This window comes from Giraffa tippelskirchi, chromosome 12, assembly GCF_054371585.1.
Source record: "Giraffa tippelskirchi isolate mGirTip1 chromosome 12, T2T-mGirTip1v1.2.pri, whole genome shotgun sequence".
Lineage (NCBI taxonomy): Eukaryota > Metazoa > Chordata > Mammalia > Artiodactyla > Giraffidae > Giraffa > Giraffa tippelskirchi.
Window position 1 is genome coordinate 142,432,708 of NC_137286.1, and position 25,478 is coordinate 142,458,185.

The 25,478-nt window shown below is 42.5% G+C and overlaps 2 long non-coding RNA genes across 2 annotated transcripts in view; one reads left to right on the forward strand and one right to left on the reverse strand.

Annotated features, from left to right (window-relative positions):
• The first annotated feature begins 3,151 nt into the window (after positions 1 to 3,151).
• LOC145530575 (uncharacterized) overlaps positions 3,152 to 25,478 on the forward strand; it is a 170,153-nt gene continuing 147,826 nt past the window's right edge. The window contains exons 1-3 of the long non-coding RNA XR_014071910.1: positions 3,152 to 3,354; positions 14,457 to 14,564; positions 16,827 to 16,881. This is a non-coding gene — a long non-coding RNA (uncharacterized LOC145530575). The remainder of the gene's footprint in view (positions 3,355 to 14,456; positions 14,565 to 16,826; positions 16,882 to 25,478) is intronic.
• Positions 16,604 to 21,162, reverse strand: LOC145530574 (uncharacterized). The gene is made up of 5 exons (XR_014071909.1): positions 21,045 to 21,162; positions 20,602 to 20,803; positions 19,402 to 19,592; positions 17,222 to 17,303; positions 16,604 to 17,101 (listed from the first exon to the last, which is right to left on the reverse strand). It is a non-coding gene; the product is annotated as an uncharacterized LOC145530574 (long non-coding RNA).

Here is a 25,478-nt window from a genome sequence, read left to right on the forward strand (position 1 = left end):
AGCTTTTATTCCAAGGAGTAAGTGTCTTTTAATTTTGTGGCTTCAATACCCATCTGCAGTGATTTGGGAGCCCAAGAAAATAAAGTCTTGTCACTGTTTCCATTGTTTCCTCATCTATTTGCCAGGAAGTGATGGGACTGGATGCCATGATCTTCTTTTTTTGAAAGTTGAGTTTTAAGCCAGTGGTTTTATTCTCCTCTTTCACCCTTATCAAGAGGCTCTTTAGTTCCTCTTCACTTTTTATCATTAGAGTAGTATCATCTGCATGTGGGAGAAGGAAATGACAACCCACTCCAGTATTCTTGCCTGGAGAATCCTGTGGACAGAGGAGCCTGGTGGGCTGCTGTCCATGGGATCACACAGAGTTGGACATGACTGAAGCGACGCAGCAGCAGCAGCAGCAGCAGCATTTGCATATCTGAGGTTGTTGATATTTCTCCCTGCAATCTCGATTCCAGCTTACGACTCATCCAGCCCAGCATTTCGGATGATGTACTCTGCTCAGTGAGGTATAGTTGCTTTACAATGTTGTGTTAGTCTCTGCTGTACAAAGAAGTGAATCAGCAGTATGTGTACACATATCCCCTCCCTCTTTGACTCACATATTTTATAATCCAAATTATTAAACAGATTGTACAAAAACAAACGGCTTTACTATAAAAAAATGTAGAGTTCTTTAAAAAGAACTTTGGAAAATAGTCTGTGAATGCAGCCTTTGATATTCACTTGGTACTCAGTAGTCAGGGGGCCAATTTTTAAGCTTGCTTCTTAACAGCAGTGTGTGTGAACATGCTTGAGTTTCTGTATGACTTCTTTGGGGCAATTATAATTTCCTCTTTTATAGTTTTGGTTTCTGAGCAATTCATGACTCCCTTCTTGGACCTGTGATCTGATGCTATCTCTGCTGTGGGGGAGTGTTCCATTGACTTTGAGGGCCAGAAACAAATTTGGACAGACCAGCCAGGCTAGTGGGACTCCAGCCTCTAGGTCTGGGGCTGGGCGGGGGCCACTGCTGTGCGTTGTTGGAATCCGTAACTCTGATTAGCCAAAGAGGAAGTCCTGGGACGATACAGTTGGGAGGAAAAGCAAACGGTTTCCCTCATCTCCTTGAGGGCTGCAGCTCGTCTCTATTCAACCAGACACAACAGCGACACGAGGAAATATATTCTACTGAGGGGAGAAAGAGGGTCCCCAGGTGGGTTGCCTCCCGTGTTTCTGCCTCTGGTTAAGTTCAAGGTGCCAACTCTCTTCTAATTCTGCTGCAGACCATCCTGACTGACCCTCAGCCAAATGGACAGGGTCATGGTCACCTCAGAAAGCAGGTTCTGAGGGGGTGGAAGGTGGAGGGTGGCCCAGAGGGGCTGTGAGGAGCAGCGGAGAGGAAGCAGGGAGCACCCATGACCTGGGTCCCCGTCACGGAAAGGCGATGGGGTAGGCATGGAGGACGTTAGTGGGTGGCAGGTGGTCCTCACACGGGTGAGATTCTTTCTGTGGAAATCAGTATCGTCGTGTGGGTGGTGCTTTCAGGGAGAATCTCTGCTGTGAGAAGAGGCATCTTCTGCTGTGAGCATTCCTGTCGGAGCCCCAAGGACCTGCAAAGGCACGAAGTCATGTGAATCCAGAATGTGTTTGTCTAGCGCGGTGGCACCCCAGGGTGACTTAGTGTAAGGTGTCTCAGAGGGAGGGATGGGAAGGGAAGTGGACATGTGGGTTGGGTCAGAGGTCAGAGGGTAAGAGAATCTTCTATAGTGCTAGCAGTTGTACATTCTATCTGAAAGGAGTGGGAAACGTTTTAACAGTGTAAGCATCATCAAATACCTAACTCCTGTGACCTTGGAGGACAGATTGAAATGGGAGAGAGGCCGGGGGCAGGGAGAATTACAAAGGTGTGTGGATGAGCAATGCTGAGGACTGAATGAGACCCTGGGGTTGAGTCGACATAGTGGATTTGAGATTAAATGATGAATTAGAAACCCCGGGGCTTAGAAAATGGGACCTAAAGGGAGAGGCTGACTCTGAAGTCTTGTAGTTAGGGAGCTGGGAGATGGCTGTGCCATGAACAACAGGAAGGAAGTAGGTTGGCTTTAGGATGGAGATTTGGTGTCCAATTGTGGAGCCCATACACACTGCCCCCAGCAGCCCAGAGAGATTAATATTTACAAAGCAACTACCTGCCTGGTACTTGGTACTTTACACACTGGATTTCATTTGATTCTTACAGCAACCCAATGAGATAGATACTCTTTACAATATTTAAGAGATAAGAACACTGTTTCAGAGAGGTTAAGCCACTGGCTTAAGGCCACCCTGCTAGTAAGTAGCAAAGCTGGAATTTGAACCCAGATCAAGTCATCAAATTTTTTTTTGTGCCACTTCTTTCACTGAAAAGTAGAGTCTAATTTGCCTCCCCTGGAGTCTGGACTGATGCTTTTGGCTTAGTTAGACTTATCTCAATTGAGCAGACATAACATTCTAGAATTTACAAGGTTAGATTTTAGTAAGTTGCTTCAGTTGCATCCTATTTTTTGCTACCCAGTGGACTATAGCCTGCCAGGCTCCTCTGTCCTTGGGATTTCCCAGGCAAGAATACTGGAGTGGGTTCCATGCCTCCTCCTCCAGGGGATCTTTCTGACCCAGGAATCAAATCTGCGTCTCTTAAGTCTACCTGCATTAGTAGGCGGGTTTGGTTTTTTTTTGTTTTTTTTTTTTTAACCACTGGTGCCACCTGGGAAGCCCATGGGTAGATCAAAAGAAGTCTAAAGGTTTCTCCCCAGCCTCTTAGGATACATGTTTTGGGGGTAGCCAGTTGCCATGTGAGAAGCCCGGCACTCCTCCGAGCCTGCCATGCTGAGAGGTGGCCAGAGCGAACCCATGGACAGGCCCAACCAATTCCCACTTGTTCCAGCCATCTTGGTCCAGACACAAGAAACGTGAGTGAGGGGGGCCTTCTAATGATTCCCGTCCCAGCCAGCACCTGACTGCAACTGCATGAGAGACCCTGAGCAAGAAACTTCCAGCTGAGCCCAGTCAACCCTCAGAAGCATGAGAGACAATATAACATTGTTGTTTTAACCCCCAGAATTGTGGTGTAGTTTGCAGCAAGCCTGACTGGCACCCCAGCAAACACAGGTTTTCCTTCTCTGTGCTGCAGACCCTCCAGAGTGACAGGGTTCCTCCTGAGGCAAAGAGCTCGGCGGGGCATTGCAGTAAAGAATCAAGGGCAACATGAGGGCCCTGTTGGAATTGGGTGCTTGTGGACAAGAAGAAGGCGCTGAACTGGAAACCATCTTAAGAGAAGAACTTTCATTCGAGTGTAGAGCAGAACTGCATTAGTGCTTGTGGACGGGAAAGAGGGTGAGTTCGTTATCAGATAGTCTTGAACTGGCCATTCTACTCTCTCGCTTCCAAGATGTTGGACTTCGGGCAAATTATCTTAAATCTCCAAGCCTCAGCTTCCTCATATTTAAAGTTCAGATGATCTGATGATAATAATACCAGATGCAATGAGATAACAGTAGGTATTCAATAAATGTGTTCCTGTAGTTTTCTAAGCATTATCTGTCTTATAGCACCTGTTCCATTGCCTTCGAATGGTTTCTTTTCTTGTCTGTCTTCCAAGTAGACTTTGAGATGCCTTAGGGAATGAGATTATACTATGTATTTTTGTGTTCTTGGTGGCAGGCAGAGTACACAGAGTGGATGTTCAAACCGGGTGGAATGAAAGAAGGAGTTGATATCAGCATGGTTGAGGAAGGCAGGAAGGATGATTAGTCTGTTTGGTCAGGAGGTCAGAAGCCACATGGATTAACGGAGGAAACGAAGCCAGAGAGAATTCTAAGAACAGTAGGAAGTTGACATGTAGTGAGAAATGCAATACTAGATGAAGAAAAAAGTTTTGGTAGAGGGTTTCTAAGCTCCAGATAAGGTATTTAAGGGAGAAATGAGTGTTGAAAAATGGAAGAGCACAGGAGTTGGCAGAGTTGATGGAGAATCAATACCTGTACATGCAGAGTAACGTGCTTTTGTAGAAAGACCATGGGCTGGGGAGACAGATGTTCACCTTCTGTATTGAGTGACCTTGACCAAATTTCTTCAATTCTTAGAACCTGTCATTTTATGCAAAAAAAAAAGGCTTATCATAAGGATTAAAAATTATAATTTTTATAACACACCTAGAAAGGTGTCTGGCATAATAAGGGATACATAAATATATGTGCTCATAAAGACAGCGTATAAATATAAAATTGCTCTAAGTGGTTTTCAGTTGAAATTTATACAGGGTGTTTAATTTGCCTAGAGGTCAGGTTATTTAGTCTTCTATTTTTACATTAAAACTCTGAAAGAGAAGAGCCTGAAAGACAAAGCCAAGCCATTTCGCCTGGACCACTGGATTCATGTAATGACCATTGTTCTCCCTGGTTCTCAATGCTCAGACTAGGAGGTGAGTCCCCAGAGGATGTTGGACTTGGACTCTGTGAATCACTGGTTAATGTACTCTGCTTTTCACTTTTCCAGAAGGCAAATGTGGCCTTCTGGAAAAGTTAATCATGCTCTAATAGTGAGATCTGAGTGCAACTCCATCATTTTTTAAGATTTTTTCACTTATAGAAACTCCACACGGCCTCCTGGCATCTGGGGACATTTATTCATTGTGCTAGGGGGAAGTGGTCTGAGCCTAAAGCAAGAATACTACTTTCAAAGTAAAATGACTGAATAATTAACAAGGATACCTTCTCAAAGGTGAAATTTGGCCAAGGTATTAGAATTGGTACTTGCAAAATGCCTAAGGTGTATCATGGATATTTGATGAAAGGACTAGGTCATCTCTGTGATTTTAAAATTCATCCAGTGACCTGGAAATTCTGAAGGTTTCTAAAAAAAAAAAAAATTTTTTTTTTTTTGGATCATCTCAGATTATGTTGGATTGTGCGTAATGGATTCCTTCTACAGAATTACCCACAGGCAATGTCCTCCATTGACAGGGAAGTGGGGCTGGACCCTTAGCTAGCTGGACATTCATCTGAAGTTTGGTGAAAGAGCCTGTCCCCTGGGCATGGTGAGAAATTGAGGGAATAGTGTGTGGTTGAGATGGAAACTTCCGGAAGTTCAGCATGAGGAAGCTGGCATGGTGGGAATTTGCCTGTCTGCTGTGTAATTTGATCCCATTGGGAAACAGGAATTTGACTTTCACAGAGTTTTGTCTCTATCAGATCACTATAATGAGTTCCCTCAGCTTCTCCTTAGGCATTACTCTTGCACCTGATGATGGTATGGTTGAGTTTTCAGTAGACCAGGTACTACCTGTATGTCTCATTTCTGGTGTGGAGTTTTAGCAACTCTAAAACAGAAAGCCTAACATCCTATACCCATAACTATGCATCATTACTGAAGGAGGGACGTTCAAGGAGTGGACAGCTATTTGTTTTTTGTTATTTGAAATTTTTTTTTTTTTTTGAAGAATGGCTGAACAAATTGAAAAAAATAGGAAGGAAATAAATTGCACTGAAAAGAAATGCTGTAGAGAAAGTCCTTTGGACTTTTTTTTTCTGTACAAGTGGATCATCTATAGGTTGAAATAATTATGAAACTTGGAATTCATCCAGTTCTGTAGTGGGTAATTACAAAATTGCTTTGTTTAATTATGCAGTATTTTATAGGAGGGCATTTTTAACCTTTGTCACTAGTGCCAAATGAAAGGAGACTTGGCTCTTCATAATAAGTATCGTCAAATTGCATCTAAGGTTTATTTAGAAGCAATTCATTTTTTAAGACACATTCTAATTTGTATAATTTTTTTTTTAGTAGATAAAAACTGCTGAAGTGAATTGGTTTGTGGTAACAAACATAAAACAAGAATGACAGCTTGTTAATAGTCTGCTCCCGTCTTCAAATACCCTAAGTTCATCTCTGAGAAACATAGACACTGTGGGTTCATTTCTGAAACGTGAAGCAGAGTGTATATAATCAAGTGGCTCAGTAGAGAAGATTAGAGGATTTCAAAACTTTAAAAACCAGAACTAACGTCCTGTAGTTAAAGAGGAGATCAAAGTGGACACCATGTCCAGAAGATCCTTTGCAGACCCTACCCATCTGTGTTAGTATCAGAAGTGACTCGCTGACACTCACTGTAAATCCATGACAGATTAAAAGTTAAACCACCACCTTTATTCATTCAACATGATTACTGAGTGACTTACATGCAAGGCAATGTAAAGTCAATGCTGCCTATGATGTCTTTTTTGATTCTGTTGTCATATATATATATGTGTGTGTATATATATATACACACACTTATTTTTAATTTGAGGATAGTTGCTTTACAATGTTGTGTTGCTTTCTGCCATACATCCACATAAATCAGCCATAGGTATACATATGTCTCCTCCTCTCGAACCTTCCTCCTACCCATCCCACCCCCTAGTGATTCTGTTGTCTTTAAAATACAACTACTAAGGTAGCACTTAAAAAAATAATTATGATATTTTGTATGTTATGTCTTGGGGAGTGGGATAGTTTAAAATAATTAATAGAAGTAGAAAATATGTAAAATTTTATAAAAGCTTATAAAAATGAACTTAAGTCAGTGCAAACTTTTAAAAAATCTTTTTAGATTTTTTTTTTTGGCCACACCATTTGGCATGTGGGATCTTAGTTCCCTGACCAGGGATTGAACCCCAGCCCCCTGCAGTGGAGGTATGGTGTCTTAGCCACGGGACTACCAGGGAAGTCCCTAACCATATGAATGTGGATGTCACTTATCATTCAGAATCTTAGTCTTCTCATTTCTAAAAGGATATCAAATTAATTTCTCCATGCATTGTCAGAATAAACGGAAGTCTCAGTCACTTAATGCAATGAAGATCAAAGGTCTCCTAACATCCCAGTCCGTTTGGTTTTGGGGGGGAACATGACTTTCAGGCATTCCTTCCTGGGATGCCATCGTCCTTAACATATGACCCCCAAGTTTGCCACAAAAGGGAAGAGAGAGGAAGAGCCTGTGAGAGATCTCTTAGGAAAACAGGCCTATTAACAAATCCAAATCTGTTCACATTCTATTGGCTGGAACTAGTCACACGGCTCCACTTAGATGTCTGGAGCTTAGAAACCAAGTCTCTGGTGAGCCAAAGGGAAAAATGAAATGTTTTAGAGGGACACACAACATTGCTCAGATAATCTCCATTGTTGTTGTTGAGATGGCATTTGTGAAAAGGCTAGGGCGATGTATATGAAATATTATATGCAAAAGGACTGGGATCATGTAAATCACTCCTCGATATCTTAGTTTTTTAAGACTGGAAAGGTAGATTGGGGCCAAGATGGTGAGATCCCCAGATTATTGCCAGTTAGGGAATTTATAGTTTACTCCATGGGTTATAGAGTGGAAGTAAAAGGTTTTGAAGAGGAAAGTGGAAAGTGAACTTGCTCAGTCGTGTCTGACTCTTTGCGACCCCATGGACCGTAACCTACCAGGCTCCTCTGCCCATGGAATTTTCCAGGCAAAAGTACTGGAGTGGATTACCAATTCCTTCTCCAGGAGATCTTCCTGACCCAGGGATTGAACCCAGGCCTCCTGCATTGCAGGCGGATGCTTTACCGTCTGAGCCAAAGGTCTACTTTGAAGAGAGGAGTTACTTAAATTTGTGCATTAGGAAGACTGAACCACTGTCCATTGGCTAGAGATTCTGGGAAAACGTAGACACTGGTCTTTTTTGGTTGTTGAGGAGCTATAGGGCCTGGACTAGGGCAGGGTAGAGGTCATGGAAGTGAGTGAATGTAATGTACTGTAAGCCTGCCGGTGGACTACGATATTTTATTAGTCTTTGTCCCTGCAGCATCTTCCACCAAACCTGTGCCATAATATGTGTTTAATAAACATTGCAGAAATCAGTAAGGACTCGATGACTGGATGAGTAAGTGAGCTCCATTCTATAGGACAGTTAGTTCTGTGTATGACTGTCTTCTCACATAGGTGATAAATTCACAGGGGTTGGTGATCCTTTGTTTTCAGCTTTCTGTAGGAAAAGTCTTGATGTGGGTCTCATAAGCACAAATAACCAAGAGATGTGTGTGATAGTGAGTCCTCACACATGAGATTAGTGAAGCAGCTTTGAAGCTGAGGATTATCCTGGCTACACCAAGTCTAACAAACAGACAGAGAAACAAAGCTCATGGGTCCAAGAGACATTACATTTAGCCCAGTCTGAAGTTACTCAGACACAGGGACAGATAAGTTACCTATGTGGTTTCAAATCTTTTATTGATTTCAACATGAATTTCTGACTCCTCTGCATGACTTTTGTTTAAAAGAACAAACTACTGCTCTGCTAAAATCCTGAGGATTTATGAAATAAATGCTACTTGTTTTAAGAAGGCTAAAGATCTCAAATAAATGAATATTGTAAAACTCTGTAAAATAGTTTATAAAGAAAAACTGTGGTGACAAACGTGTTTGCTTTTCAATTAAAGTGAAACATCTATATAAGCGAAATATTGTCTACGTTTCCTACATTGTTTTAACTCTAATTTTCTTATATAATCCTAAGGACTTTAGTAATTTAATAATTCCTTCATTTAAACCATTTAAACACTTCTTTTACATTTCTTTTCTTTTTTCTGTGTGTGAACTTTCATTTGTTGTTCACTTAGTTGTGTCCAACTCTTTGTGACCCCGTGGACTGCAGCATGCCAGGCTTTCCTGTCCTTCACTATCTCTCAGAATTTGCTCAAACTCATGTCCACTGAGTAAGTGATGCCATCCAACCATCTCATCCTCTGTCGTCCCCTTCTCCTCCTGCCCTCAATCTTTCCCAGCATCAGGGTTTTTTCCAATGAGTCAGCTCTTCGCATTAGGTGGCCAAAATACTGGAGTTTCAGCTTCAGCCTCAGTCCTTCCAATGAACATCCAGGACTGATCTCCTTTAGGATGGACTAGTTGGATCTCCTTGCAGTCCAAGGGACTCTCAAGAGTCTTCTCCAACACCACAGTTTGAAAGCATCAATCCTTCGGCGCTCAGCCTTCTTTAGAGTCCAGCTTTCACATCCATACTTGGCTACTGGAAAAACCATAGCTTTGACTCTACAGACCTTTCTGGGTAAAGTGATGTCTCTGCTTTTCAATATGCTGTCTAGGTTTGTCATAGCTTGACTTCCAAGGAACAAGTGTCTTTTAATTTCATGGCTGCAGTTACCATCTGCAGTGATTTTGGAGCCCAAGAAAATAAAATCTGCCACTTTTCCCCCATCTATTTGCCATGAAGTGATGGGACTGGATGTTTAAATGTTGAGTTTTAAGTCAGCATTTTCACTCTCTTCTTTCACCTTTTATACCATTTGAATTAAATGGATTGGTGGTAGAGAAGTTCACAGATAGCACATATACTTAAAATTGTATGCTATAGTTATATCAATTTCCAGGTGAAAAGTTTACTTATTCATTCAATAAATACTGATTAGATGTCTTGTATATGATGGCTCTGTGCTAGGGGTGAGGGATTCAGGATAGATTTACAGACAGCAGAAAACCATCTAATTGAATCTTTACCCTTTAATAGACTGAAGCAGATTATGACAAAATACTTTTGGTCAAGAGAGCTTTTCAATGTGGGAAATACCGATTTTCCCTACAACTTTAAGGAAGTTATGTTTACATTTGTATTGTAATATGTGCTTGGAGCAATGATTAAACCATTATTTCAGCTACAAAATGTCTAACAATCAGAGGGCTATCAACTTTTTCTTATGTGGTTTCTGTAATCTTTTTTTTAAAAATTGAAGTATAATTGCTTTGCAATGTTGTATTAGTTTCTGCTATACAGAAAGTGAATCAACATATGTATACATACATCCCCTCCTCTTGAACCTCCCTCTTCACCCCCCATCTCACCCCTCTAGGTCATCACAGAGCCCCAAGCAGAACTTCCTGTGCTATACACTATCTGTTTTACACAAGGAAGTGTATATACATCAATGCTTCTCTCTCAGCTCATCCCACCCTCTCCCCCGCTGTGTCCGTATGTCTGTTCTCTATGTCTCCATCTCTATTTCTGCCCTGGAGTTAGGTTCATCTGTACCATTTTTCTAGATTCCACATACATGTGTGAGTATATATTTCTCTTTCTGACTTACTTCCCTCTCTAATCCTTTCAGTTTTAGAGTTGAAAGAACTTGCATAGGTGTTTTCAAAATGTATGTATATGATACATATGCACACATATAATACAGTAGTTTATATACATTATATATTTTTCACATTAAAATAATATAAGTATACCATGCTCTATTTTCAACAACCTAGAAAGTAATAACTCTAAGTACATTCTTTGACAAAGAATATATAACACCTGAGTCGTACAGGGTAGATCACAGATGTGCTGTGTTTGATTGTGATATAGTGACTGGCCTTCCCATGTGGCTCAGAAGAATCTGCCTGTCGATGCAGGAGACACAGGTTTGATCCCTGGGTGGGGAAGATCCCCTGGAGAAGGAAATGACAACCCACTCTGGTATTCTTTCCTGGAGAATTCCATGGACAGGGGAGACTTGTGGGCTACAGACCATGGGGTCACAGAGAGTCGGACACGACTTAGTGACTAAACAACAACAACAACAACAAAATATATTTAGTACTACGTGAATTGCCCTGGGAACAGGTGAGTCAACCAGAGATGAGGCTGCATGACCCAAATGCTTACATGTTTCTGTGTGGTGAATAGAATGATTTGTTAATTTGTAGATCACTGGAGCAGAGAAGAGAGGCAGATGAGCATTTATGAAATTTTACTTTTTTTAGGTCATGAAGGTTTAGGACCACAGACTCCTAACCTGATGAATACATTTAAAAAGCAAATCCAGCCAAAGATTAGTTTTATCAATTATAATTTTTTTGTGTTTACTTATAAGGCTACGGTGCTTGCTCAGTCACTAAGTCATATCCAGTTCTTTGCGACCTCATGGACTGTAGCCCACCAGGTTCCTTTGTCCATGGGATTCTCCAGGCAAGAATACTGGAGTGGGTTGCCATTTCCTTCTCCACGGGATCTTCCCAACCCAGGGGTTAAACCTACATCTCCTGCATTGGCAGGTGGATGCTTTACCTCTGTGCCACCACAGAATATCTTATAAGGCTATAGTGATTTTTAAATGGATTTAGACAGACATTACTCATATCAGCAGGAACAGATCGATGATTCCAGGAAATGTTAGTCAGGCTTCCCTAAACAAAGGATATCTGATCAGATTAGCTTGGGCTAGGCAGAGTGCTAAGTGTTCCCTTTGGTTATTAAAAAATATGCATAACCGTGTTAAAGTATTGAGACTTCAGAGGGGAAAAAAAAACCTATTGAACTTCATCTGCAGTCAACAAACTAACTTAATTGTGCGAGGAAAGTCGATTTTTCTTCGAACACCAATTAACACTATACAGAACAGTTTTTCTTCTAGCCTCAGTTTGGGAAGAACTGCGTTAACTAAGACTATGGTTAATATTATTATCAATAAAAATTTTAACTCAAAATGAACCCTAAGGCGAAATTGAATCCATTGATTTAGTTTCATGACTGTGTGTAAAACTCTTGATGATAATCTGGCCAACCTGTTCTAAACTGAGATTGTTTAATGCGTTGTGTGGTCATGCTTTCTGGGTTTTTCTGTGCTCTTCACCTTGTCTTCTTGGATGTCCTGTGGCTAACTTATACAAAGCCAGCCTGTCTTGGCTCAAGTAGTTGTCAGAACCCACCAAATAATTCTCTGACCCCATCTAAATGTCAAGAACTGTGAAGATTCCTAGGTTTTATCCTTTCAAGCTAACACTGCAGCCTAGCACTGTGTCAAGGGTGCTGGGAGAAGACACAGCCCTGCTGGGTGAGAAATGAAGGACCTTACTATTCTCTGCAGAGCAAGCACCTCGTGTCTCGTGTGTGTCAGCTTCTTTTGTCCCCAAAGTCACGGGGGCGGCAGAGAGTGTCCTGGACGCTGCACCTGGACTGGGTTTTCTTCACAGCTGAGGAACTCCAAACTTAGGAAACCTCAATCTTTTTTAACAATGGGCTGCAAGGAAACTTGCCTGATTTTTGCCCAGGAGGGAGATGAGGTTTTTATTGTCCTGCACAATGAACATTTCTTCCCTGTGCTCTGGAAGGAGACACCGTTTCTATCTTCCAAGTCTGTGTGCTGTACAAACCATTCTTGAAAGAAGAAAAGGCGATCAGCACCTTTATGCAAGAGATGTGTAGAAACGAGCAAGACTCCAGCAATGTAATCTCCCGGCACTAAAATCTGTGTCTCCAGGTGTGTGCTGTCCCTTGAATTCCTGCAACCACCTTTCTGCTCTGTCACCATAGTACTGCTTTTTTCTTTTTAAATTTTGGCTGCACTGGGTCTTTACTGTGGTGTGTGGGCTTTCTCTAGTTGCAGCCTGAGGGTTTAGGTGCCCGGCGGCATGTGTGATTTTAGTTCCCCTCCCGGGGCTCAAACCTGCACCCCCTGCACTGGAAGGCAGATTCTGAACCACTGGACCACCAGGGAAGCCCCTCACAGCGCTTCTTGAGCTGCTCTGGAGAGCAGCACGCGTGTCTGGGGAGGCAATGTCCTTCCTGCCATATTCACCGCATCCAGCTGGGTGCCAGCTACAGAGGAGACATTTGGCAAAGTCTGTGAGATACAGGTGGGGTGTCCTTTAAATGTTTTCTGGATGGGTTTTCAAGTTTATTGCCCCAACTACCCTAGAAGAAGGAACAGAAGGTCTCAGATGATTTTAGTCACTCGGGGGAAGTTTTCCTTTAATTTTGTTGTTGTTCAGTCACTAAGTGACCCCGTGGACTGCAGCCCACCAGGCTCCTCTATCCATGGGATTTCCCAGGGAAGAGTGCTGGGGCTGCAGCAGCTTTGTGAGCAATTGATGGCTGTGAAGGTGGAGAAGCACCGGAGCAACTGGAGGGCTGGTGGCCAAGCAGCAAGCATGTCGGGACGGTGGTGGCCGCCAACCACGTGTCAGGGACAGCTGCAGCCTCCAACACGGAAACGCGGGACTTGCAACATCTGAACAGGGTCTTAAGAGATGTTTAGGTGGTTTCTGGTCACAGAAATGGGAAGGGGAGGTGAAATAGCACGTGAGAAAGAATAGAGACAGAAACACAGTCTATTGGCGGGGGGAGCACGCAAGTTATTCTGTATACTGTGAATTGATAATAATTGTATGTACATATATATCGTAAATTTATATATATGGAAAGATGAAGAGTTTGGAGGAGATTCCAATGAAGGGTCATCTTGTGTCCCCCAGTGACCCCAGAGCGACCCCAGGTTTGAGCTGGGCTCTCTCTTATTTCTCCCTCCACTCCCGATAAACACAGATCTGAGAGAGCACTGGTTCATCAGTGGTGGATTGAAAGCTAAGCTATTTTGCTGGGTGGTTTTCAAAAGTAAGCACTCTGCAGATTTCAAGGAATTTTTTTTTTCTCTTTGTAAATGCTTCTCAAGGTAAATAGTTTCCAGAAATGGAGGTGGGCGAAAGGCATTGATCGGAGAGGTAGGAATTGTTTTTCCCTTCAAGAGTTCTGGAGTGCTTATCATCTCTTTGGCTTTTGTCGCGTATCTTGCCTTAACTGGTCATTGCCTATTGACTCTTTGTTGGTATCATTTGCATACACTGTCAGGTGCCTCATTAAACATTTCTGAGTGGCTAACATCCTTTGTCAATGCACACTTGTATTATTGAGTACCCACAGATAATTTGGTGATGTTTTAGAGGCTTGGGTTTAGTATTGCAAATGCTCTCATGGTCTCTTTATCCAATTAAGGGAGAAGTCCAAGAATCAAGAGAATGTGCTGGGAATGAGAGTTGGTTTATTTGATTTTTCATGTAAATTCTGGAATAATCGGTTGATTTTAGCAGACAATATGGGTCTTAATTGCCTGGAACTCAGTGCACTAAAAAAGAAACAGCATAGTGAGTGAATGTGTGTGCGAGAGAGAGAGAGAGAGAGAGAGAGAGAGAGAGAGAGAGAGAGAGAAAGAGGTCAGGGGGAGAGAGAGGATTAGTTTATCAGTTTGTCTTTTACAAATAGAGTATGCTTAATACAGCTTCATTGTACTCATATGTTCTTATTTTCACTACCAAACATCTTTCTATTTTTGATGTGTTCTCTTTATCTTGCCTTAAATTAAGAGAAAGTAAGAGAGTTTGAGATAATGCTCAGTTAATGTGTACGTCTTGAAACATATTCCACTTTTCTCTGGCTGTCTAATGATCAGGTTTCAGTAATTGCACTCAGGCGTTGTTGAGCCGGAGAGAGTAGCGAGCTGTGTGTTTGGTTGCAGGCTGTCTGTCTGCACCACTTTTCAGTCTTCTTCCATAGATTCTAACTGCAGCCAGTTTCCTCTAATGGGAACTCACAGAAAACCAATAACATCCTCAATAAAAGGGTTAATGACATTTTCTTCTCCTCTGGGGCCCTTAGATTCTGCTGAATCTCTTTCCAGGACTGAGAAAATCCTATTAATGTCAAAGTAAAAGCAGATTTTGCTGCACACGCCGGCACTCGCCCTGTCTCTGGTCATGGGTGATGGTGAGTACCGTATTTCCTCCTGGAACCCATCTGAGTACCATTTGAAATCTATTCCCATCAGACCTTGGATTTGACCAAAGGAGGAGTGTCCTGGGCAGGGCTGCCCAGTGAATCATCAGATCCAACCTGCTTCTGTTCAGGTTGCTAAACATTTCTTTGGTTGAGTCATGAGGAGATTTCCCTCCTTTTGAAAGAAAATGGGGAGCAGGGATGGGCAAATAAAACTGGAGAGAGAGAGAGAACAGGAATCCTTTACAGGTACATATTTATAGGTAAGATACCTCCCTCCATTCCTTCCAAGAGGGAAAAAAGGGGAGGCAATACCCGGACAAAGGAGGAGCTGTATCTTTCCGAAAGGTTTTGAGAATAAATAAAGCATATACTTCATTCCTTTGGGTTTCCCAGGTGGCTCTAGTGGTAAAGAACCCACCTGCCAATGCTAGAAACATAAGAGACATGAGTTCAATCCCTGGGTCAGGAAGATCCCCTGGAAGAAGGCATGGCAACACACTCCAGTGTTCTTGCCTAGAGAATCCCATGGACAGGGGAGCCTGGCAGGACACAGTCCATGGGGTCACAAAGAGTTGGACACAACTGAAGTGACAGCAAGCCTACACACTTTATCCCTTTATCCCATTTTTTATTGCCCTGGAGCAATGCTTCTCAAACTTTTATGAGCATAGAAATTCTATGGGGATGTTGTTAAACTGCAGGTTCTTTTTTCCTATGTTTGGGATGAAGCCTGAGATTCTGCATTTCTAACAAGCTTCTAGGTGATGCTGACACCATGGGCCACACTTGGAGTAAAAGCTAGAGCAGGAGTTCACAAAGTGTGGTCCCTTGACCAGCAGCATCACCTAGAAACCTGTTAGATCAGAAATTCTGGGGCCCCATTGACTACAGTGGGTAGAATGCACCTACTTCTCCTGAAAAAAGATATCTGCTCTCTTATCCATGGATCCTGGATTTTTAAGATCAGGAGATTTTTCTGGATTAACAAGGGGCCAGTCTAATTATGATGAGTCCTTAAAACCAGAGAACTTTCTCTGGTTGGAGTCAGAGAGATGCAGCAGAAGAGAAACTTAAAGAGATTCAAAGATTCTGGCCTTGCTGGAAGGGGCCACTCAGAAAGCATGAGAGGAGTACAGGAAGCCCATACAGGTCAAGCTTGGCCTTTGATGAGAGCCAGCAAGGACAAGGGGACAACAGTCCTCCAACCACAAGGAACTAAGTTTGGTCACAAGCTGAATGAGAGCAGAAGCAGATTCTTCCCCAGAGGCTCCAGGAATGGAGGCAGCCATGTCAACACCTTTGATTTCAGCCCTGAGACTCTAAGCAGAGGACCCACTAGAGTTGTGCTGTATGTGAACATCTGACCCACGGAACTATGAGATAATGACATTGTGTTCTGAAGCTGCCCAGTTTGTGGTAATTTGTTAGAGCAGCTGTAGGAAATGAACCCATTGACTGAATCAGAGACTCTGAGTAGGGGAGTCTGACAATGTGCTTTAATAAGTTCTGCAGTCATTCTTGCAGGGTGTGGAAAGATTATTCTCTAAAACATGCACAAAACCCAACATAAATGGGGTTCTGCCACTTAACAGCTGTTGCAATCTCCCTAACATCCCTAATCTTTCATTTTCGCCTTTGTAAAATGGGGTTAATAAAACAAAGTGTTGATGTGAGAAATTTGGTCGGAATCTCTGGTGGAATGTTTCACAGTTCTTATTATAGTAGATCCTCAAATATCACCTTCTTTCCTTCCTTTCATTTCCTTCCCTGGACACACTGAATGCAAACAATTATTGATGATTCTGATGTCAGCTTTCTGAGGTTAGGGCTTGGAACTTGACCTTGATTGTCATTGTGTGAATATGAGCTGGAAAGGAAAAACAGAATCACAGGAAGAAGATGTAGGTTTAATTTAAAAGCAATTGCCCTGCTCAGCTTAATTGCTACTCTTCAAAGCAGAGAACAATGACGATGCTTCCCTTGTTTTTAGAAAAAATTCAGCACTATTTAAGCCTGGATATAGAATATTTGGTTCTAAATGTGACCTTTTAATCATGGCACTAGTGTAAGTCAGTTCTTTACATCATACAGTCTTTGTAGTGGGACCACAACTGCACAATATGTTTATATTCTGTGCGTTCTTAAGAATTCAATGTACTAATTCTAATTTGCTAGTCTGCCACAGTGCTCTGATGCTCATTAATTTTTAAAGTTTCAAGTGTTTTTTTTTTTTTTTTTTTTCATTTGTAGCCACCCCTGAGCTGGAAATATTTGCTAGTTCTTCCTGGTTTCTCCACTCTGCATGGTGAGTTGCTTCCTTGGACTATTACACTTTCTTCTCCTCCATGATCTCTACAGCCTTTTCTTGCTGACCATCCATCACAGTGTGATGAAATTTGTTGACTGGGTTTATTTTGCAAATGATGCAGTTTGCAGAGTCCCAGGTTCATAGTCATTTTCCATTGCTGTCTAGACGATAGTAAAGCTCTCAATCAATCAACACTTCTAGATTAATTTTTCCCTCTCTGTGAAATAAAAAAAAAGTGAATTAAGAGTTAAACTAGGCTTCCTGGCTTATGTATTTATTAATCAATCAACCTTCCTCATAATACTAAATTGATGTTTATGGTACAATATCCGCATACCGATTTCTGTGTCTGCCAGCTCCAGTGCAGTGCTGATGCAAGATTCTATCTGCTGTGAGCAATTCTATGATGAGCTGCAGCCCTGGAAACATTGAAACCCATTTAAAAAGTGACCTGAATAATTTCTCAGAGAAAATTAAATGGGTGAAAGATCATGAATAAGAAGTAAATATATATTTCAATAGCATCAAGATGGCATTATTCTATTATTCTTTACTGTGCGGCTGTTGGTTTTAGTTATAGAAAACTGCATCTGGGTAATTTGGGAAGGGCTTGGGGGACTCCATGACTTACAGATGCTCTGCCTTTAAATGTATTAATACATAGAACCCAAATCCGCATGTCCACATCACATTTCTTATTGTTATGTGTATTATATATTCTTAATGCCCAGAAAATGGTGCTAAATATTCTTTTATGGTTAACATGTTAATTTCTGCAACAATGGAGTATAGAGCAAAGGTTAGTTACCTAAAACATGATCCTCAAACCGGAAGCATTAACATCACTCGGGTTCTAACATCACTTGTTGGAATGGCTGACTCTCAGAATCTGGATCTTCTGAATCAGAATTTGCATTTGAACAAAATCCTAGGCAGTTTGTTTGTACATTAGAAGGTGGGAACCTTCTGGAGTAAAAAACTGTCTGGGAGGTGGGGCTGTGGGGACCATGGAGTGTCAAGGACAGAGGTGGTGAAAGACAGTATTGAATGAAGTGTGCTTCTCGTCTGCTTGTTGGCAAGTCCTGGAGGATTTGGGAAGAGTCTGTTGTGGTTTCTTTGTGTTTGTGTTCAGCAGGATGCATGTGTTAAACAGTTGGGTAGTGTGAGGGTGTGGTTTATAATTATGCGCTCACAGAGCAAATCTGGATGGCCAGCATTCCATCTTCTGAGGTAATGTCTTCCGAATTTTAGCAGAACCTTGAATGAGAAGCAGGGTGGACAGTGGAAAACCTAAGGGTTTTGTGGCTACCCAGAACAAGATTTTAATTCCAACTCTGATATTATGAATCGTGTCTATAGTTTCTTTCTGTGTGAAGTAGGCAGAATAGCAATGCAGTCACTGATAGATTACATGAGATGATACCTAGGAAGTTGGAAGTTTAGTGACCAGAACCAAGCAGGTATCTAACACATGTCATTGCTTATTCTTTTCTACAAATCATTCATTGATTCACCACATCCTGTCACTGAGATATAAATTTGCTCTTGTTGTTTACTTGCTTGGTTGTGTCTGACTCTTTGTGAGCCCATGGGGTGCAGCGGGCCAGGTTTCCGTGTCTTTCACCATCTCCTGGAATTTGCTCAATTTCATGTCCATTGAGTTGCTGATGCCATCCAAAAATACAAATCTATCTGTCTGTTCATCTACCCATCCAACCATCCATCAGCCTGCTATCTGTCTATGTATCCTTGTTCGTTTCTTTCTCTCTCTCTTTTCCTTCTGTCTTTTGATGCCAGTAATCACTTCCTATCTTTGCACCTGGCATGCCACCTCCATCATCTCCACTCCCTTTCCCACCACGGCAGGTGAAGACGTGGAGGCAAGTCAGGGCCTTGGGAAGAGGTGCTCCGAGCAGCTGAGCTTGAACATTATTGACGGCTGTTGTATTAACTTTGTGTGTCAGGTACCTCCTACTTCCTGGGCTACTACTTTCTTTTTCCTTAGATGATGTCTGGCGTTTCCCAGAGCCTGGAATTCCCCTTAGGGATCTGCTGGCCAACTGAGATGGGCTTCGTTCTGGATTAAATATTCCTATGAACATTTTTCTCGGGCTTTCCTGGTGACTCAGTGGTAAAGAATTAGCCTGCCAGTATAGGAGACTAGGGTTTGATCCCTGGTCGAACCCTAGTTGGGAAGATTCCCTGGAGCAGGAAGTGGCAACTCACTCCTGTGTTCTTGCCTGGGAAATCCCATGGACAGAGGAGCCTGATGGGCTACAGTCCATGGGGTCGCAAAGAGTCAGACATGACTTGGCGAATAGACCATGACAACAACATCAACAACAACATTTCTGTCCCAGTCTGTTCCCCATTCCCGGGGTGCTTCTGTAATAGTGTCAGATGATCCCATAAATATATCTAAGGAAGAGGAGAGTCAGTTTAGGCTTCTGTTGGCATTCAGGCTCTGTGTGCAACTTCCTGAGGGTGTGGGTAGGAATGAGGCGATGCACACCTTACCCTGTGTCCTCACAGGGAGGCTCTTGAGCTCAGGTGTCTTCAGATAATCTGTGGCAGGACCCTGACATTGAGAGAATGTGATTTTGATACTGAGGCTGATTCTTCAATGTGAACTGGAATTATTCCCCACTGAGCTGAACTTCTCATTTATCTTGGATGTGACAAAAATCTGCTCCAGCATATGGTTTCACCTTGGATAGGAAAAAAAAAAGTCATTTTAATTGCTAGTTAAGACTGCTGGGTTACTTTAATTTGCAGGCTCTTTATTAACTGTGATCTATTTCATTTAAAGGAGTCGTAACGGAGGTTTGGTGTAACCTCCCAATGATTAAATTTCACAGGCATTGTTAGGAGACTTGAGGTCACCCTTTTGGAGACTCTGAGCTACTTATGTGTAAGAACGTAGCAGACTTGACGTGCAGGCAGAGTTCCCACACATAGTAGGGTTTTAATCCATGTTTGGAAACTTGACAAAGAGGATGTCTGTGTGCTCTCTCTGCCTTTTCTTTCTTACTCTTGTTGTCTCCAATGGGGGCGGGACGTCATTTCTCCTCATTAAATCTCTCAAGTTGAAACATATACAGCAAGAGTGGCTTAAAAAGTCCACTACAGGGGTTGAAAGTGAGTCCATCCAGCCAATTTCCTTATTCTAGTGACTTTGATGAAGGCCAGAAGAGCAGTAGCTACTGCAGATAGCACACCTATCACAAAATAGAGACTGAGTGATGGTGTTTAGCCAGTGGGATGTAAATTCTATCAAGCTAAGAGTGGATCTTGATGGAAAGACTATGTAATACTAGAATCCGTGAGACCTGTGTTCTTGACGCCATGCTATGCGTCCCTGAATTGTGACCTGGAGCAAGTCATTTCTCTCTCTAGAGCTCAACGGTTTCACCTGCAAGACCCGAGGCTGGTGATGAAAATCTGGTTCCAGTTCCAGAGTTCTCGGGCTCCGTCATTCCCTCTCACATCCCACTCAGATAATAGAGCCTGGATTCTGGCTTTGGTTTTATCTCCAACTTGTGGCTTAACTCAGGTCAGATGTTCTAGGTCTTCATCTGCATGTGTCACTCTAATTTGTGAGGGATATTCCTGGGTTTTGGCTTTTAGAGGTTAGCTGGACACATTTTGAAGGAAATGATGGGAATGATGGGAATCTCCGTGTCGCCTCGGTTACCAGAGAGACAGAGCACAGCTTACCTCCTTGTGAGGACTCAGAGATGTTAGATGAGCGTGGACATCACGCTGACTCATTTCGATGTGTTTGTGCCCTTGGGGTTGGGGAGGTGCCTCCGCCCATCACCTCAACTGAGAACGTGGAATCGTCACCGTGTTCAGTGTCTCCATCTCGTCTGCTTTGCTATCAGTTTCACTTCTTAAGCTGTTGGTTACCAGGAGGATGCTGGTAATGAAACTTAAAATCAATAATCTTAAACTCTACAGTAGGTTCCCATTATCTAATTTACACCCAGAACATCTAATTTAAAAGCATATGTATATATTGATAACATAACTAACATATATATTGATAGTGTATATATGTCTAGCTCAGGGAACTTACTCAGTGCTCTGTGCTGACCTGAACGGGAAGGAAATCCAAAAAAGAGGGGATATATGTATATGTATGGCTGAACTGGGTTTACCTGGTGACTCAGACAGTATAGAATCTGCCTGCAGTGCAGGAGACCCAGGTTCAATTCCTGGGTCAGGAACGTCCCCTGGAGACACTACCCCTGGCACCCCACTCCAGTATTCTTGCCTGGAGAATCCCATGGACAGAGGAGCCTGGTGGGCTATAGTCCATGGAGTCACAAAGAGTCAGACATGACAGTGACAGATTTTATTTTCTTGGGCTCCAAAATCACTGCAGACAATGACTGCAGCCATGAAATTAAAAGATGCTTGCTCTTTGGAAGGAAAACTATGACAAATCTAGACACCATATTAAAAAGCAGAGACATTACTTTGCTGATAAAGGTCCATATAGTCAAAGATATGGTTTTTCCAGTAGTCATGTATGGATTTGAGAGTTGGACCATGAAGAAGGCTGAGCACTGAAGAAGAATCGATGCTTTCTAACTGTGGTGCTGGGGAAGACTCTTGAGAATCCCTTGGACTGCAAGGAGATCGAACCAGTCAAGCCTAAAGGAAATCAACCCTGAACATTCACTGGAAGGACTGATGTTGAAGCTGAAGCTCCAATACTTTGGTCATCTGATGGGAAGAACCAACTCTTTGGAAAAGACCCTGATTCTAGAGAAGATTGAGGGCAGGAGGACAAGGGGACAACAAGAATGAGATGGTTGGATAGTATCACTGACTGACTGGACATGAGTTTGAGCAAGCTCCAGGAGATAGTGAAGGACAGGGAAGCCGGGCATGCTATAGTCCACGGGTCCGCAAAGAGTGAGACACAACTCAGTGAGTGAACAACAACATGCCGCGCTCATGCGTGCAGAGTTCATCAAACATGCCTCTGCTCCAAAGACCATGGGCCTTATATGACTCCTAGATCTACCCACCTTTTAAAGGTTGGATGAAGGAGTGGCCTGTGATGGAGAGATGATAAGAGACCATCAAGGAATGATCTGTCGCGTGCATTTACCAACATTGGAAAAAAATAACAATGGGTGTCCCAGAGTAGAAGTAGAAAGAAGCAGAAGTAATGGATAAGGTTCATGCTGTGTTGAGTGAAGCACTGGACCAGGGATTGAAATACTGGGGCTCCAGTCTAGGTTTTGACACTTTCCAGCCGGGGTTCCAGTCTAGGTTTTGACACTTTCCAGCCGGGGTTCCAGTCTAGGTTTTGACACTTTCCAGCCGGGGTTCCAGTCTAGGTTTTGACACTTTCCAGCCGGGGTTCCAGTCTAGGTTTTGACACTTTCCAGCCGGGGTTCCAGTCTAGGTTTTGACACTTTCCAGCCTTGACTCATTGGTTGCATGTTATTGTTGAGTCGCTAAGTGGTGTCTGACTCTTTGTGACCCTGTGAACTGTAGCCCGCCAGGCTCCTCTGTCCATGGGATTTCCCAGCCAAGAATACTGGAGTGAGTTTCCATTTACTACTCCATCTTCCCCACCCAGGGATTGAACCCACGTCTCCTGCATTGGCCGGTGGGTTCTTTACCACTGAGCCACAAGATACTAAAATCTTGGGCCAGTCCCATCCACGTGGAAGCATAAGGTAGGAGCTGCCTTGAATTCATGATATTCCAACCTCAACATCAGATACTCCTTTGAATCAAATCATGCATGAAACTCCAGCATACTTGCCAGACAGAGGAGAAAAGTCACGCTGGTAAAGAGGAGGCCTGAAGCCCTGCTGCCCCTCTAACTGGCCTTCCCCTCTCCCTCCTACAGCTGCGCTGGGGCAGGAAGCGAGAGCTTCTGGAAGTTCAGTCCACTGCCTCACTCCTGCCATATCCCCGCCACTCTCGTCTAAGTGGAAGCTGGCTGGCATTTTGGGCCATCTGGTGGGTTGATTGTGGTCCACACCAGTGATTGAATCCAGCATTAGGTAAAGGCGCCGTACAGACTGTGGAACACTTGACTTATGCAAATATGACCTTACGCGGATTGTTCTACGAGGCCTCTAATCACATATCAGAGATGGAGATTTTTGTCGTGCGGTGTGTGGCTGATTGTGGTGAAGCCAGGAAGCTGGGCTGGCAGCCACCGCCACAAGGCGAGGGCCTTTAGACTTTGTTTTCCTGTTGTTCTGTTTTACCCGTGGATTCTTGCTACGGCTGCCTGGGTTATTTTAATATCGTTTGTGTTATTACCTCTTTTATGTCATTCCATTTGTGACTGAATGCAGTAGCAAGGGGTATATTAGAAAGGAAAAAAATAAAGGTTTAAAGAGCCTTAAAAGGGCCAAAGGCTTTATTCCATTGTGTGTGGATTTCTTTTGGCCGCTTCAATGTTGAAAAGTATTTTGCACAAAAAGCACATGCATAAAAAAACATATAAAATGTTCTGCACATGGGGTAATGCTTGAATCTCGTTCCTGGAGTTAGGCAAATGGGGGTTCGGAATTTTGTCTTTTTGCTGTGTGACGTTTTGTCAAATGGCTTAATGTCTTCCAGCCTCAGTTTTTCATCTGTAATATGGGTGTGACAAAACACCAGCACCGTATAAGATTGTCCTGTAGATTAAATGAGATAATATGTATAAAGTGCTTTGCTTTCTGCCTGGCACAAAGTCCTGCTGCTGCTTCTGTTTAGTCATAAACCATGTCCAACTCTTTGAGACACTGTGGACTGTACGTAGTCCACTAGGCTCCTATGTCCATGGGATTCTCCAGGCAAGAATCCTGGAGCAGGTTGCCATTTCCTTCTCTAGCAGATCTTTCTGACTCAAGGATTGAACTTGTATCTCCTGCTTGGCAGGTGGATTCTTTACCACTGAACCATCTGGGAAGCCCTTACAAAGTCCTACAATTTACTATTAAATTTCATTCTTCATCCACATTATTGGTAACATTTCCATTTCATAAGTAGCTCCTACTTTGGTGTAAAGATGGATTTTCCTTTTTGAGTGCTTAAAAAGCAGAATCTAAATGGAAAATTAGCAAAAAATGTAGATGAAGGATGAAATGTAAAAAGGTATGGGATATGTTCAAATGATAATTAAAATGAGGAATTGTTGTAAATTGATGTAAAAGGAAAGTGCAAGAGTTTTAATGCAATTTTGTGCTTAGCTGTGGGTGGTCAATAGATTTAAAATCTGTACCAATGCTCAAAATGTAAAGGTTAGAGGCTGGGAAGGCTAGTGTCATTTTAAAGCAGCAAAATTTATCCCAAAATGTTATGAATAATTATAAGGAGACAGTGGCATTGCACGCAGCAAATTGTTAGTGTGAATAAAATTGGGCTGTTTTAGGGAGTGATGTAGACAGGATGTTCTGAAGGTAGGAAACAACACTGTCAGTGTTGAAGACCCCAAAGCTAGACATGAGTTTTCTATCTTTTTCCTTTAAAGCTTAGTGTGTTATCTAGAGCTAATACAAGCCCTTGCTTATCATTGAGAGCATCCACATGTACTTGAATGCCTTGGCAAGGCTGCTTATATGTGTATATTGGAGCCAAGTGTGCTTTGCAGGACAGCTCAGAATTGAAGGAGTGTGGAAAGGGGTGTGTGGGTGAGGGTCGATGTGATTAAACACAGGACAGGGCTCAGAGATGCTGTTTTCATCTTTTGAGATCCTTGGCAAGAGAATAACCATCGGTCCTAATGGCTTAGTGTTGTCTGAGGCTCTCTTTCCATTAAGTGAATTTATATTTTTATTTTCCTGACTTTCAGATGCTTATGGGTTCTCTCAAATGGGCCTTTTACATTCATGTTTGGCTCATCTTTACTTGGAATACACCTGGATACTTATGAAAGATACCTTACTTAGGTTTGCTAAAATGAAAGTTTTATTTTGTTACTTTCAGCCACAGTAACCCATGTTTGTCTAGAAGTTAGGCAGTCAAGATCTCAGAAGTTGTAAATTAGCACTGCCTAGGATAGTGAAAGACAGGAAAGCCTGGCGTGCTGCAATCCATGGGGTCACAAAGAGTCGGATGCGACTTAGTGACTGAACAACAAGGTTGGTCTACAGTCTCAACTCCATGAGCTATAGCTAGTCATACACCTGCCTGACTCTGATCTCCTAGGATTTCAGCCCCTCTGTCTTGCCCACTGCCTAGAACACAAAAGGAACTCTGTACATACTCTTTGGATGAATAGGAAAGAAAAAAAACAGGATGAATGTCAAATAGACATTTTTTTCCCCATAAAATCAATTCATGGCTAAGTTGGAGAAGGCAATGGCAACCCACTCCAGTATTCTCTCCTGGGAAATCCCATGGACAGAAGAGTCCGGCGAGCTGCAGCCCATGGAGTTGCAAAGAGTCAGATGACTGAGCACATGTCTAAATACTAAAGACTGAAGATAATACACATGACCGTAATTATAACAGCATTAATTTGTAGAGAGTTGACTGCAGAGCAAGGATGGTGCTAAGTTTTATATTCATGTAATCTCCACAACCCTAGCAGGTAGGTATTCTGGTCTTCATTTAAAGATGAATAATAG